This window comes from Callorhinus ursinus, unplaced genomic scaffold, assembly GCF_003265705.2.
Source record: "Callorhinus ursinus isolate GAN/ISIS: 27379988/994484 unplaced genomic scaffold, GSC_fseal_2.0 scaffold33, whole genome shotgun sequence".
NCBI lineage: Eukaryota > Metazoa > Chordata > Mammalia > Carnivora > Otariidae > Callorhinus > Callorhinus ursinus.
In genome coordinates this window covers 12,740,155-12,755,300 of record NW_027397095.1, presented here as the reverse complement: position 1 = coordinate 12,755,300, position 15,146 = coordinate 12,740,155, and positions in this window count along the sequence as shown.

Genomic DNA, 15,146 nt, shown 5'->3' with positions numbered 1-15,146 from the left:
CTAAGGTTACACAGTGTGCACAAGCTAGAATTTTAATCCAGATGGCTTGATCTCAGAGTCCATAGTCTTAACTGCCTTGCAGTGCTGCATGTGTCTGCCTCAGTCTGACCGTTAGTGATCTCCAGCCCTGGTGTACGTGTTTGTGAACTCCGCACCCCTGTATGGTCCTTAAGTCCCAGAATGAGAAGAACAGAGGCTGAGCAAAACAGATGCCCTTCAGAATTGGCCTAGTGGAAGGCAAGGGTGACTAAGCAGTTGTGTTATAGATTTCTAAGTAGCTATTATAGTAACAACTGTCACTTATTGAGTGACAAGCACTGTGCTATATCCCTTATTTGTATTAACTCAAGTGGAGGTGGTAGTTTCAGAGGTCCCGTCTAGATCCCCATCTTGTCATCCACATTACCCAGGATCATCCAGGATAGGATCCCATTAGGAACATTGACTCAGTTAACTGGGGCTCTAATACCCTACAGATTCTTGCCAGTACCTTCCTAGCGGGTTAGATCCTGTTCCCTTTTGGTCAGCTACCGGTTTAGGAACTTACTTTGTATGGCAGAATTGGTTACAGCCTGACTACTGACTCTTTGATGTATTTAGTTACTTGGATTCCGAACTGATTCACTGACCTTATTGGGTAATAGACCAAAACTGAATGCTTTCTGGTTTTGAAGAGAAACTCGCATGCCCTTTGGGAGCATTAGCTGCCCTTTCTAAGCTAACCTGTGCAATTAGTTTTTCAATTTCTATCTAGACTAGCCCCGTCATCTTTCCAATTAACAAAGGTGCCTTCTTGGCAAGGTCCCAGCATGCAAAGGTCCTCAGCCTCCTTGAATTTCGACAATGGCTAGTCAAGTGTAAGACAACTTAGACTTTTTTTTTTTTTGATGGGATTTTAAATGTCTTATATGCTCTTTAGCAAAATTCAGAGAAAGATTCAGAAGCGCAGTGAATCATGTGAAACTTCCATTTCCCTTTAGACTGCTGCATTTAAAACAATTTTTTTATTGAGGTATGATTGACAAAATTGTATGTCCAACTATTGCATTTGAAATTACGTTGGTAGAGTCCTCTCCTCCATTTTCCATCCATCTACCAAATATCACTAACCATATCTTCCCCCTCAGCTTGACTTGCCAAAGGATGCTTTAAGACATTTATCTAAAGGCACAAAAGTTGGCACATAAAACCATTATATTTGAATTGACTGAGGTAAAATAATATGATTTTACTTAATAAATACGGTAGAGCTCCTAACCCATTCTTTAAAAAATATGTGCTCTACATCTTTTCATTATTTTTTTTTTAAGGATCTGATTTATTTATTTGAGGGAGAGAGAGAGAGAGAGTGAGAAACAGCACGAGAGGGTCAGAGGGAGAAGCAGACTCCCCGCCAAGCCTGCAGCCTGATGTGGGACTCGATCCCAAGACTCCGGGATCATGACCCGAGCCGAAGGCAGTCGCTTAACCTGAGCCACCCAGGTGTCCTCATTATTTTTTTGTAAAGATTTTTAAATTTATTTGAGAGAGAAAGAGAGAGAATGAGAGAGAGCACAAGGAGGCAGAGTGGCAGGCAGAGGGAGAAGCAGGCTCACTGAGCAGGGAGTCCGATGAAGGGCTCGATCCCAGGACCCTGAGGTCATGACCCGAGCCGAAGGCAGACGCTTCACTGACTGAGCCACCCAGGTGCCCCATACATCTTTTCATTATTGACAGACATCTGGGATGTCTTGCATGGAACTAGCCATACTCCTATGCCCAGACCATTCATACTTGTTCACTGGTGACTAGGTTGGAGGGGGGGCCGACTCTGATAAGTGAGGGAGAATATCTATCTAGTTATTGTTTGGATTAAACTCATAACTTTGGCATGATGAGCTTCATGCCTTAATTTACTGAGTTTCCCATCGTGTTTCCACACTTGCTTATATATGCAGGTACATTCTTTTCACTCCTCTCCTTCACCTTGAGTTTATAAATGCATTTTGGTTCATGTGCAAAAACACCTTTGTGCAGGTGCCAAGAGCTCTGAGGCCAGGAATCATGAAGTGTGCCACCTTAAGATGTGAAGTGTCATAACATTTTGATATAAAGCTGTTTAGGTATACAAAAGGAGTATCTCTTGTTTTGTGATTTGCAGGACAAAAAAATAATGCACATGATGTACTTGGAAAATTGAGCTTTTATGGTATTAGAAAGAAAGCTAAAAGTAAGAACTAGGCCATCCTTAGGCAAGATTTGTTTAGCATGCCATTATTCAGCAATTCCTAGGGATCAGGATTGTCTTTCAGTGTGTACATGAGCCAGTTTCTTCAGATGAGCCCCAGCTATCACCCTAGACACTGAATGGGGTTTCCCTACACAATTCTGTAGATGAACCAACTGTATTTGACATGCCAAGTCTGTTGTCTAGATGTGTTTCTTAAAGTATGTTTTATGAACCACCACTAGCAGAACTGTGTGGGGCATTTGTTGAGCAGGAACATTTCTGGGCCCTACCCTAGTCTTAAGGAGTCGGAATCTCTGGGCCCACGCGGGCTCCAGACATCTGCATATTGAACAGGTGCTCCTATTCGGACAACCAGTGCTCAACACTTGGAATGCTTTTTCCCTTATTCTTGCCTGTGAATCTCCTGCCCATCTTTCAGGGCCCATATCAAAGGGTATGCCCTCATTGAAGCCACCTTGATGCACTCTTCTCATGCCCCAAAGAGAAGTTGGCTCTGGAATGTGGAACATAGGAATATCAGAACCGGGATGCAAGGCATAGTCCGTAGCACTGAAATGGGACAGCATGGAGGGAGCTGCGAGGCAGACTCTTGAGTTTTATAGGGAGATTTTGCCCCAGGTTGTGCAAGTGAATATACTACTGCGTTGGATAGAAGCTGGATAATCCCCTGCGAAAGTAACTGCGCTCCTGATTGGTCAGAACGTTACATTCGAGTTCCATAGCAACCATGTGTGAGGAGGAGGTTTGGTGGCCATATCAGGACAAGGAAGTAGGAGGAAAAAAGAGAAAATGCCCACTTGACAGCAGCCTCAAGAGTGGGGAAGGATAAAATTATTTTAAGAACCTCACAAGATACTTGCAGGAAACTTATTAAATATATTACTTGCACATGTATATAGCATTTTTTGAATGTATATATCCTGGGTTTCGGTTACTATTTGTTACTGTTTTCTCACCCATCAATTGTGAAGCATCACTATTGTCACGTGGAGGTGTGAGAAAATGTTTGGTGGTAAAGAGAGGCTCTCATATTTTGTGAAAATAGCTAGAAACTATTAACCTTGTGTTTGAGTCGATCAGGCTGTGGTAAAAGAATACCCTAGACTGGGTGGCGTATAAGCAACCGAAATTTATTTCTCACTGTCCAAGATGAGGGTGCCATTGTGATTTCTTTCTTGGTTGAGGCCCTGCTCTCAGGTTTGCTGGTGGCTGTCTTATTGCAGTGTCCTTACATAGTGGGAGGGGTTGAGAGAACTCTGCTGCTCATGAACTGATCACCTCCCACGAAGATCCTTCTAATACCTTCACATTGTCAGTTAGGAGCGCAACATGTCCAATCTGGGGGGGACACAAATATTTAGCCTGCCAGACCTATTTATGAGGTAAGACAGTGTGCAAACAGTTTGAGAAAGTCTCCTGAAAAGAAAGTCACTCATTGCAGGGTAGTTACCTGTTGATATCTGAAGTTCTCATGATGTAAAAGGTAAATCCCAGCAGTGCTGGCCTTGGCCTTGGTGGGAGGAGAAGCAGTTTGTTTCCCCCTCCAAGGTCACCATTCTGAGACTCTCTGTCTTCTGTTTCTGCTCGCCTTCCCATATACTTCTTACCTCTGGCACCCAGCAGGGCCTGCTACCCCCATCAGATGGTGGAGTGTGATCTTTCTTGTTGCCAGAGAATCTGTGGTTTGCAGATGAGTCATTTCAGCTTGAGCTTGTGCTCTTTTCCTATCAATTTTCTGTCATGCTAAATGAGGTACCTGGCATCCACGGATATTAGGCCTATCTCCCAACTGTTATAAGGAGGCAGAAAAGAAATGACAAAAGGTTATGTATTGGTAAAAATAATGCTGGGTGTCACAGTGCTCATTGCTCTGAAATATAAGAGCTGTTACATTTTTCAAAAGCCAGTTTAATGATCTTCCTCATTTTAGGAAGCAAAAGCATCTAATTAAAAGGACTTGGCAAGGATAAACTGTCATCTACAAATAAACTGCTTTGTGACATGCAATGATCTGGTTGCCTTGAGCTCTCAGATTCCCTGGGTATGAACACAATAAATAGTTTTAGTCTTGTGAAACACAGTATAAGCAAAACCTTTGATGCACTTAGCCACCAACAGAATTCCCATGTGATCATGTAATGACAACTCTATTTTCCAAAGCCCTCATCTCATACTTGGGGAAGCTGAGGCCTAGACAGTTCTCGAATCACAAAATATCAATGTTTGAGGGCCTTGTAATCTAGTCAAGGAACTAGTTTAAGGTTACCTCTTAGCTACCAGAGGAGGCAGAACTACATTCCTGAGAGAATGTATCATCCTTGTTACTTTTTAAGTATTTACTATGTTCTTAGCAACGTTATAACCTTTTTCAAAAAAGATTCATTTATTTAATTTAGAGAGAGTGAGAGAGCATGAGCAGGAGGGGAGAGGGAGAGAGAATCTCAAGCGGATTCCATGCTCAGTGTGGAGCCTGATGCAGGGCTCAATCTCAAGACCCTGAGATCATGACCTGAGCTGAATCCAAGAGTCAGATGCTTAACCGACTGAGCCACCCAGGTGCTCCTAACCTTTTCTCACAAATAGGAAATTATTTCCTCTTGAAGACTGAGAGAGAGCAAGCAAAGGAAACAGTCAACAAAACCAAAAGACAACTGACAGAATGGGAGACGATATTTGCAAATGACATATCAGATAAAGGGCTTGCATCCAAAATCTATAAACAACTAATCAAACTCAACACCCAAAGAACAAATAATCCAATCAAGACACAGGCAGAAGACATGAACAGACATTTCTGCAAAGAAGACATCCAAATGGCCAACAGGCACATGAAAATGTGCTCCACATCACTCAGCATCAAGGAAATCCAAATCAAAACCTCAATGAGATACCATCTCACACCAGTCAGAATGGCTAAAATTAACGTCAGGAAATGACAGATGTTGGCGAGGATGCGGAGTAAGGGGAACCCTCCTACACTGTCGGTGGGAATGCAAGCTGGTGCAGCCACTCTGGAAAACGGTATGGAGGTTCCTCAAAAAGTTGAAAATAGAGCTACCCTATGACCCAGCAATTGCACTACTTGGTATTTACCCCAAAGATACAAGTGTAGGGATCCAAAGGGGCACCTGCACCCCAATGTTTATAGCGGCAATGTCCACAATAGCCAAACTATGGAAAGAGCCTAGATGTCCATTGACAGGTGAATGGATCAAGAAGATGCGGTATAGATATACAATGGAATATTATGCAGCCATCAAAAAAGGGAAAATCTTGCCATTTGCAATGACGTGGATGGAACTAGAGGATATTACGCTAAGGGACATAAGTCAGTCAGTGAAAGACAAGTATCATAGCTTTTATGGCTGTTCTTGGGCATTCTCTGTACTGTGGTTCAGGCTGCCATATATAGGGAGTTGCAGTCCTTACCCTCATCTGTAGCTACCTCTCTCAGTAGATTGGAACCAGCTTTCCTTATCTCCATCCAGAAAGCCTATGACAGCCATAACTGTGGCTCCGTACTCATTGGCGACTAGGTAGTTTGAGCCTGTTCCAGGGTCCTAGGCGTCCTTTTTAAAAAAAAGCCTATTGTTGGGGCACCTGGGTGGCTCAGTTTTCTAAGTGTCTGCTTTCGGCTTAGGTCATCATCTCAGGGTCCTGCAATCGAGTCCTGTGGCGGTCTTTCTGCTCAGCAGGGAGTCTGCTTTTCTCTCTCTCTCTCTCAAATAAATAAATAAATAAAATCTTAAGAAGAAAAAGAAGCCTCACATTGGGCCTAGTTTGACGGAATGAATATATGTCAATCCAGTCCTGTACCTGGAAGGACTATTCAGTGTTCACATCGCCTTGCCCATAGCTTTCTCCTGGGATGTGTTAGTTTAAGCACCTGGCACACTCCTGGGTCTTTGTACCACAGAGCTGCCTAATCCTTGTAGTAGGCAATCACCGTTCCTGAGTGTGCCATTCCACTTAGAGGAAATTAGTTACCATTGTGCCCAACAAGGTTGGTCTGAGAATGGGGTCTTTGAGATAGCAGTGGGAGAAAAAGGCTAGCAACTCTAGCTTCATAGTCTGGCTCTGGATTATACCTTCTGTCTTGTTGCTTATTCTATATCTCTCTCACCACAGCCTCATCATGTCTGTCTTGTAACCATTGTTGCCCTAGTTTTTTACCTGATTCCTTGGCCTTTTATTGCTTTGCCTTTAGGCCTGGTTTTCTGGTGGTGGAGGCCTGCCCTCACAAGCTCTCAAGCTTGTAGGCCTCATGGTCATCCTGACTTGCTTCAGCCAGAGCCACTCTGCTTATATGTTTTACAGACTGAGGTACTGTGTAATAATTTTCTTTTTTCAGGTTGGGGTGATGCAAAGTGCGTATTTCACCACTAAAGATAAAGGATCTTTTTGAATGTCATTGCCCTCCAGGGTGTGTAAGGGACCGTCTCTGATTCTGTTTTCAGGGTGTATAATCACCTCAAACATTCACAGCATATTTAATACTTTTGATGTGGTTTCTGTCAAAACACTCATACTTAGGGGGTGAATTTCCAGGAGCATTTGTGAATAATAAAGGTCCAATTCCTTGAGAGCCCCTAGACAAACATTTTAAGCATTTTGAAATTATTTTGATGCATGGCTTTTACAAGTATCCTGAGCTAGTATGGGGTGGAAGTATTAGGCAAAAACCAGTGGTAAGATCAGGTACATTTGTGAAAGCCAAGCCATTTGACTTGCTGGTTGTTTATCTCTGCTTCTGCTATATTACTTAGAACTTATAATATAGCATTAATACAGAGAAATTTGATGATAGTGGTGTCAGAAATGATCAAAGAACACAATAAACAAATGACAATAGGAACATTAAAGTTCATGAGGTAATGGAGATTGAACACATGCATTCACCATTGAAACCTCTTGGTGTTTGAGGATGAGATTAGGTATAATTGTTTTGTTCTTTAAAAATGGTATTGTTTAAACACTCCGAGTTTTTTCAGCATGTTTGCTTAGGAGAAGTACATGGAAATTGAACACTAATTCTCTGAAAATGCTTGGAGTAGATGATGTGTGGTACAGGAGGGGAGATGACAGAGGGGGAAGAACGATGTTGTTGAAGGCTTTATGAGCAATTCAGTCTCAAAAGCAATTTGCATTGCATAAAATGTTTTCCCCATACATAGCAAGCAGTGGTATATCTACTTTATAGATCAACTATGTATTATTTTGTCCAGTGAACTGGTGGGAATAGCTGATAACTGTCAAACCAAGGAAATGAAATTCTTGACATGTGTCTGAATGTATTTTGCAATTCTAAAAGTGATTCCAGCTTTATAGCTTTGAAGAAGACAGAAAATTTCTCTGCTAATCTGTATTGGTGATTTTCCAAATGGCAAAGCTTTGGAGGTAAAGATAATAAGTGGCACTGATTGGAACACCTTGGGGACTATTGCATTAGTTAAACAGCTTGAATAATAGAATATATTTAAAACACCAAAACTCTGTTACTATCGAGTACACTTACTGGTATCATTTATTCTTTTACTTACTTAACAACTATTTATTTAACATGTATATGCCAGGCATGGTTTAAAGTGCTGAGAATATAGCAATGAACAAAACAACAAGACTCTACCATCATCAAACTTGATTTCTAGCAGAGGGAGAAAGACAGAATCAATTACAATGTAATAAGAATTAGAAATATTAAACAACATAGCTCAATAGGGTTCCTCCTAGTGGAGCTTAGTGAGTAGCTAATGATCTATAATTTTCTTATATGTTATTGGCAAACAAGGGACTACTTGTAAAATGGTTGAAATAGTTGGTTAAAAGTATACATAAGCTCCTTGAAATTTTGCCTATATTATTTAGCATAATAAAATTTTTTTTCTAGATGATCACAAATTTTGTATTACTGTGGTCTATGTTAATGAGGTTCTCTTATAGACTAATATGTAGATCTATATTTGTCTTTTGTCTTATGGTATCTTAAGGTGAAATCTTAACTCTTGAAATTGGCATTAGATGATATATCAATAGTGGTAAAGCATATAACGTAGTTCCTTCAGTTTGCTAAGGAAATAAAAATCAAAGCAAATGTGGGTTAGGCAAGGCTTTGGGAGATGTGTATTTTGGCAGAGATCACCGGAGATCAATATTTATTGCTTACTTTGCCTTTTTTTTTCCCTAAATATAGGCTCCATGCCCATCGTGAGGGTGAAACTCAGCACCCTGAAATCACAAGACACGTGCTGTACCGACTGAGCCAGCCAGGCAGCCCACTTATGTGGCCTTTTCATCCTAGGGTAGCAGAGAATGCCTTTCTCCATGTACAAGTAGAATTTTAAAATCTTTCTTCTAAAATCTAGTAATGTATTCCATAGGACTTGATTGAGCATGCACTGTTTGTAAACAGGAGTGTGTGTGTGTGTGTGTGTGTGTGTGTGTGTGTGTGTGTTTGTTTGTGTGTAACAGGGCAAGAGAAAGGAAGAAGTCACCGTGGGAAAGAAGAAAGTGTGAATTGAGTCAGGTCTCAATATAGTTGAATACATATGCTTAGGTAAATAGCATAAAAATATTAAAATGATAAGTTCCTGGTTAAAAAAAAGTAAAAGAAAATTCTATGCGAGTTAAGGTGAGGAAGGGAGTTGTCATTTCCACCTAATGACAGAAAGTTTCATGCAGGAGGATGCCTGGGTTTTCTTATCTTTTCTTTGATGTTCTACTAAATTGAGACAAATAGCTTGCATATTATAATTTGATGGGCACGAAATGTCTACATGCACAAAAATGTATCCCTTCCTGACCTTGCTATAGGATGTAAAATTCCCATTTTTTTGAACTTTTTGGAAGTGTATATTATAGCCAGTTGTGGTTAAAATGGATGGAAGAACATCCAAAACCAGTCACCGCCATTAATGTCTTTGTTTAGATTTATTTCTGAAATAAACCGTAAAGAGAAAAGTCCTGAGGGAAGAGGACGCAGGACTGGGAGGTTCTCCTTGTGGTGCGGTGTGGAAAAAGAAAACGGGGATCAGGAATAGTTTGGAATGGCAGCCTAGGAGAAGGGTCTTGACCTGCATAGGCAGATGACAGTATGATTTTTTTTGGGTACTTGGTGCTGGGGAGTGCTGAACGACCAATAGAAAACTTAGAAGTTTGCCTGAACAGGTGTTTTTGTTTTTTGGGTTTTTTTCCCTGGAATGGTTGTTTTCTAGTGTTTCCTATTTTAGTGGATGGCAGCTTCATCCGTCTGTTCATAGAAACTGGGAACCTGGAGGAAGGTATAGATTGGAGTCAGCCATGCCCTTCCTTCTGTTTCTGTTGGTCTACTCTGTTTGCCATGAAGGAGAGGAAACACATACTGGAAGCTTAGGCCATAGGTAAAAACAGGTGCAGCCTGTCTTTTAAAATAGTGTAATATTGTCTTGCATATAAGAAAATGCTAGAGTGAAGAAGGTCCCTTACCTGGGTGGCTCAGTCATTGAGCATCTGCCTTCTGCTCAGGTCATGATCCCAGGGTCCTCGGATCGAGTCCCTCATTGGGCTCCCTTTACCGCAGGAAGCCTGCTTCTCCCTCTCCCACTCCCCCTGCTTGGGTTCCCTCTCTCACTCTCTCTCTCTCTCTCTCTGTCATGTAAATAAATAAAACCTTTTAAAAAAATAAAATGCCAATGAATTATCTGTGAATGTAATTTTTATAAAATATAATTAATCCTATGTCATTTTTCTATTCATATTTACATAGCTATAGATTTCTCTGGGATTTTTGAAGATGAATTGGAGTTGCAGATTATATCTAAACCCCTCGACATCTACACTGGGTAGTACCTCTGAGAACAGATTGTTGATATTTTTCAACTAATGTCCAGCCTTTGATTAACAGTATATATACACATGTAATGTGCATGACTCTTGCTTCTTACTTAATTCATACCAGACCTCCAGCTCCTTGCAAAGCCTATAACCCCATCTTGCTCTTCCTTATCTGTGCCTGTTATTTCTCAGTGTGCAGATACAACTTGCAAACCCACAGAGTTTATGTTGTATGCTTCTGCTGGGCAGTTCTCCTTCTGTACTTTCTTCCACCTGGCACTAGTCGTCCCTCCACTGCCCTCCGGCCACTGCTGTTACTCTGTGAGGCATTGTAGTGTACTGCGTGTGTGCTGGTCCTTGGTACTTGCACTCTACAGACTCTGAGCGGGGCCCCATCATTGCCGCATTACCTCTTAGGGCAAATGGCAGTCTCATGCTGGGTGTTGCTGCTCTTCCCTTGGATCCTCTCACTCCTTGTCTGGGTGCCCCCTCTGAGAATTTATCAATTTTAAGATTATTGATTTATTTATTTGAGAGAGAGAGAGTAGAGTGAATGAGAACACCAATGGGAGGGAGAAGCAGGCTCCTCACTGAGCATGGAGCCCCATCTGGATCTCGATCCCAGGACCCCGGAATCATGACCTGAGATGCTTAACCCACTGAGCCACCCAGGCATGCCTCCCCCCCACTTTTCTGGTAATTCAAAGCACTGATGTTAGCACAGGAAAGCAGTTCTTTATGGCAAAGACACCCCTTTTGTCATGTACAGTTAGAGGAGTTCCAGAACAATGCTCATCTACCAGTGTGTTAGAGCTTTTTGTGGAAACAACGTTTTGCAACTTTTACACACATTTTTCTCTCTTCGTGGGACTCCTACGTATCGATGGGGCTAGGCCCAGGATGGATTGGAGTGATGGTCCAGTATTCAGTGTGTTATAACCGCTCCATTCAGATCACTCAGGCTTTGTTGCACAGTCAAACTCTTGTCTTTTCCCATTCATGTGTCTCTTTCTATGGGGTGTTTTTTCTCTCAGATGCCCATCCTACCGGATTTGTTCAGGGATTTGTTAGCACAGCAATGGTGATAGTTGAGGTTCATGCTTGGCTCACTTTGATCGAGAAGAGGCCATTTGGTTTTACGGTACCCAGTGTTCCTTCTTCAAAGGTGTCAGTCATCAACAAAGACAAGTCCTGACTAGAATCTGATTTTCCTTATGAAAAAAAAAATGTGGTTCAAGATGGCAAATTAACCAGTAGGAGCTATCACATACTGTGGTTTTAAAATACACGTTTACATTTCCCGCGTAAAGAATGCCAATCACCACCCAAAGCGTCAATTACTATTGCTTTGCCTGTTTGGATTTATGCCGCACATTGTTGTTATTTCCTTTCTGGATTCTGTCAGCATATTAATAAGATAGTGTGGCCAAAAGATATCGCTTTTTATCAAAATCAGGCAGCTTTGGAAGGCCACACATCCATCTGGATATATTTTCAAAATGCATGGCTGCAAGGAAAACTCAACCCTGTTGCTGAGATCAAACCTTTTATTACCTAGTGATTGAGTGTTGCTAATGCTGGAATTTATAGAAAAGCCTGCATTAGAGCATTTCTAGTGTTACACAGAGGTTATTTCAGTGATATCCCAAGCCTTAACATTTTTTATGGGGAAGGTTTGAGAGTTTGGGTCAGATTTGAGTGATTTAGACTAATGCTCACGGGTTCAGGTTCCAACCACGTTGATAAACCAAAGCTAATGTAATCAAATAGAGGAGTTTTCCTTGCAGCCCAGTGCAGTTTCCAACGTTGATAAATGGGATAAATTTGGAAGAAACAGAGTTTATCAGGTAATACCCAAAGTACAAGTCAATTTCCTAGCTTAATAATAAAAAAATAGAGATATTTCAGCTGTTTAAACTAAATGCATCTGAAATGCTATGATCATTTCTTGTATAGAAAGGAAGAGATAGTTTCCTCCGATTCTGTGAGCATTAATTACTCACTTTCTATGAGTTAGGCAGTGTATGAGATGCTTACACTATGGTAAAATCTTACTTACAAATGTCTATGATCCTAAAAACCACTTTCTTTCTCTTTTTCTTTTTTTTAAAAGATTTATTTTTTGATAGAGAGAGAGACAGGCAGGAGAGGGAACACAAGCAAGGGGAGCGGGAGAGGGAGCAGCAGTTTTCCCGCCAAGCAGGGAGCCTGATGTGGGGCTCGATCCCAGGACCCTGGGATCATGACCTGAACTGAAGGCAGACGCTTAACGACTGAGCCACCCAGACGCCCCTAAAAGCCACTTTCTTAAGTACCTCTCAATATTCATAGAGATTTTAATTGTTTTTATTTTAAATAGCTTAGTAATTACAAGATATGTTTATTGTAGAAAATTAGAAAACTCTGTGAAACTAGATTTTTCTAAAAAATCACTCATAATTTTGTTGGCCCAGAAATAACCATTGCATCATCCAGGTGAACATCTTTCCAAGCCTGTTTCTATGAATATACTTCCATTTTAGAAGGATACAGTTCTTTTTTTTTTTTTTAAGATTTTCTTTATTCATTTGAGAGAGAGGGAGATCTCGAGTGGGAGAGGCATAAGGAGAGGGAGAAGCAGGTTCCTTGCTGAGCAGGGAGCTTGACATGGGAATCATTCCCAGGACCCAGAGATCGTGACCGGAGCTAAAGGCAGACACTTAACCATCTGAGCCACCCAGTTGCCTCTGTAAGGATATAGTTCTAAAACAGCTTATTCTTTTCCCAACTTCCCTTCCTTTTAAGTATACTATGCTAATTATTATTTAACTTCATCATGATTATTTAAAATCAGGATTATAAACAGTAGTTGTTTTCTTCTTTTAGCCTAAAGTTGCTATATGAAGTCTTCATTCTGGATATCTAGGAGATATAGCTGATAGGCTATTTTGAATCTAAAGAGAGCTTCAGGGCTCAATGAAATCTGTACCACAATAGAGCAAGTATACACATGTTCAGTGATTGTTGTGAACCACCTATGTACTGTCACCTGCAGAAATGGTCTCCATATTTTATTCTTGGCAGGGGTATTTTGAAAGAATGCTTCAGTCTCAAGGATGGGTTATAAGTGTATTTATTTGAATAGGTGATCTGAAACAAAGTTGTGACCTTACGTTTAGCTTTTGTTACTAATTTGCAGAGTAGTTGATTGCTTATAGATTATGAATTGAAAGGTATTGGAAAATAGAACAAAAGTAGCTCTCCAGGTATTTTTCTTACCTTCCAGTTCAGTGGTATATGAATTAACCACTTGACCCTTTTCCTGGATATAGGTATTAAAGGTCACTATGGAAATGAGAAAGTGTTATTTGGGAAGGGAAGCACAGTGAACTGCCAACATCCAAAAACACCTGAGTTTGAATGAGAACTGGAACGCAGCAAATAGCCCAGTGCCTGGTATATAGTAGTTGAATGATAGCTAATTTGTTACTTGAATGTTGAGTGGAAGTTCACACAGCTTGAATGGAAATGGTTCAGAAAGTAATACAGAAGAAAATCAAATAGAAATAATGGCTTCTCTGCTGGTCTCAGTTCACTGGTCACAGCTTCTGGAATGATGACTATCCCAAACAGAAGAGGTGAGAAAAAAGTGTGTTGTTACTTTTGCTCCTTTGCAAAAGTCATTTGGATTGGAGATTGAATTCTCTAATCCAATTTGAGGTAAATATTAATCCTACAATGATTAAACAAGAACTAGGTATCTTTAAGGGTAAGAAGAGATACCAAGTTTTCTGGATTGGGCTAAATTTATAGTCAGGGTCAGCAAGACAATTCTCATCTAAGGTTATGAGACTACAGTTTTTTTTTTTTTTTTAAGATTTTATTTATTTATTTGAGAGGGAGGGAGCAAGTGACCATGCAAGAGCACAGGGAGGGAGAAGCAGACTCCCCACTGAACAGGGAGCCTGATGTGGGGTTCGATCCCAGGACCCTGGGATAATGACCTGAGCTGAAGGCATTCGCTTAAGTGCCCTAGCCACCCAGGCGCTGCTAGACAATAGTTTTCTGAGTGCGGTTACACACCTGATTCATGGTTGACTTTACGTGTGGTTGGAGCTTTAGATCAAGAGTTTTCTCATCTACTTAAAGGAAAATCACTCTGGCATCTACACACTGCAGAGTATAGGATTATGAAAAGACAAGAAACAAGCTGAGCAATGTTTGATAAAGAGGAAAGAATTAGGGCTCCCCTGGTACCATCTTGGCCGGGAGTCCGGAGATCATCCTGAGTAGAGCTCTCTCCAAAAAGGAGAAAAGTTAGTGTAGCTTAAAAGGAGGTGGAAGGTTACCAAAAGATAAGACTATTTCTTTGCCACTTGACCGAGGCTGGCAGAGTATTCTACCTTCCTATAGCTCAGGGGTCTAAGTTTCAGGATATAACATTGGGTTTGCTTCTACTTTCTCTTCTCACTTCTTGGATTTTATTCTATCTTTTCTCTCTTCCCCTTTGTATAGGCCAGAACATTTTGTAATAGCTTTGAATGATGAAAATAGGATGTAAGTGTTAAAAAAAAATGCCAGTAAGTCATAATTCAGTTCACAATTAACCTTCCTGCCTTCAGATTTTCATTTTATGCGTAGATATTTTAGTTCTGAAAATTCAAATTACAGTATGGATGTGAGGGAAAACCGAATAAAGGTAAACCAATGCACTTTAATATGTGCTCAAATTTAATGTATTCATTTTTTTTTTTAGAAACATATTTAAAAATGTGTGGCTCTTGTCTTTGGTGAGAGAGAAGTTGAAAAAAAAAATCTATGCATTCCAGGAAGCATCCCAATTTTAATTAAAAATGCCAGGCTAATTTGTCTCCCTCCCAGAGCCACCGATATTTTGCCTTTGGGCTGTTGTGGAGACTTGTCTGCCATTTGTCTGAATATAAATAACTCTCATTTTCACACTTGTCTTTTCTTGCAGTGTGTCAAAATGGATGCTTATAGCGGTAAATTAATTTCATATCTGGAGAGCAGATACATATATATATAGAGAGAGCAAGCGAGTGCAAGCAAGCTTGTGTACAATTTCTCAACAAAAGACTATTTTATCTGTTATGTGAAAACAAGAAAG